Raw genomic sequence first — 1668 nt, 5'->3', positions numbered from 1 at the left:
AGACAGCATATTAAAAAGCAGAGACATTACTTTGCCAACAAAGGTCCGTCTAGTCAAGGCTATGGTTTTTCCAGTGGTCATGTATGGATGTGAGAGTTGGACTGTGAAGAAGGCTGAGTGCCGAAGAATTGATGCTTTTGAACTGTAATGTTGGAGAAGACTCTTGAGAGTCCCTTGGACTGCAAGGAGATCCAACCAGTCCCTCCTAAAGGAGATTAGTCCTGGGTGTTCATTGGAAGGACTGATGTTGAAGCTGAAACTCCAATACTTTGGCCACCTGATGCGAAGAGCTGACTCATTGGAAAAGAACCTGATGCTGGGAAAGATTGAGGGCAGGAGGAGAAGGGGACGACAGAGGATGAGATGGTTGGATGGCATCACTGACTCGATGGACATGGGTTTGGGTGGACTCCGGAAGTTGGTGATGAACAGGGAAGCCAGGCATGCTGCGGTTCATGGGGTCGCAAAGAGTCAGACACGACTGAGTGACTGAACTGAACTCTCTCCGCAAAGGAATAAAATTATTCTGAGTGGGTTATCATCAGAACGAAGAAGGACTTTCATTACTAAAGAAAAAATTTTGCCTGAGACCCTATGTTTCTTAGAGGAAGTAACCAAAAAATATTGCTATAGATTCTACCTTGATTCCAAAGGACTTTGCAGCCCTGACCAGCTTATTTTACTGCTCTGACAAGTGGGCACACAAACCTGCCCACACCCCCAGCAGCCAGCAGCTGGCTATTATTGTCTCAGCCTGTGGGTGACCATTTTAATTGTCAGAAAAGTATTTTATTCTGTGAGCCCAAACTTACCACCCTGTGACTAACCCCATTCATCTTTAGTTCTGGAACTCTGCTGAAAAATCAACCTCCTCTTCTGTAGAACAGACTTTGAAATTTTAACGCAACTTGTCATTTTTCAGGTTAAATGAACACATTCCTCCAGGTATTCCTTATATGATATGGTTTCCAGACACTTTACCATCCTTCCTTTGAACACAGTCCAGTTTGCTGTTAGCTTCTCCACTAAAATGTGGTGTCCAGGACTCCATATAGCACTTCCTGTGTGCCTGGCAGTGAAGGAGGTTAGGCTAATAATTCCCTTAATGTGTACACTATGTTGCAATTAATAGAGGATATGACTGAGTTCGGTGTTTAGCATTAAGCCACGCTCTTGGGTTACATGAACTTGTGTTAAAACCTAAAATATTTTTACACTTATTACCAAATCAGATTTTTATCACTGTAAACCCAGAGATTGATGATCTGAATTTAAATATAAGTTTTTTGTCCTTTATACTGTTACATTTCAGCTTCTTTGTTCTTAAAAATCTTCCTTATAAAATACTGTTGGCACATTTCTTTTTGCTTTCCAAGTCATTAGCTAATCCTTTTCATTTTGTATCACTTGCAATTTTGATAAAACTTCCTTCTTTGCCCAAGGCATTGAATAAAGAAAAAAGTGAGTGCCATTACAGATGAAGGATTCAATGAAGTACCTGATACCTAGCATTCAAAAAATGTTAGTTATTCTCTTTAAAACTCTTCAGAGTCCTTCCTCTGATAAGTATCAATTCCCTCTCTCATGAACACAACCAATACAGGCTTAAAAAACATACACACACACACACACAAAAGCAGAAATATTAGAGAGGAAAGAGAACAACCA

Source organism: Bos javanicus, chromosome 9, assembly GCF_032452875.1.
Source record: "Bos javanicus breed banteng chromosome 9, ARS-OSU_banteng_1.0, whole genome shotgun sequence".
Classification (NCBI taxonomy): domain Eukaryota; kingdom Metazoa; phylum Chordata; class Mammalia; order Artiodactyla; family Bovidae; genus Bos; species Bos javanicus.
This window is presented reverse-complemented; position numbering follows the sequence as displayed.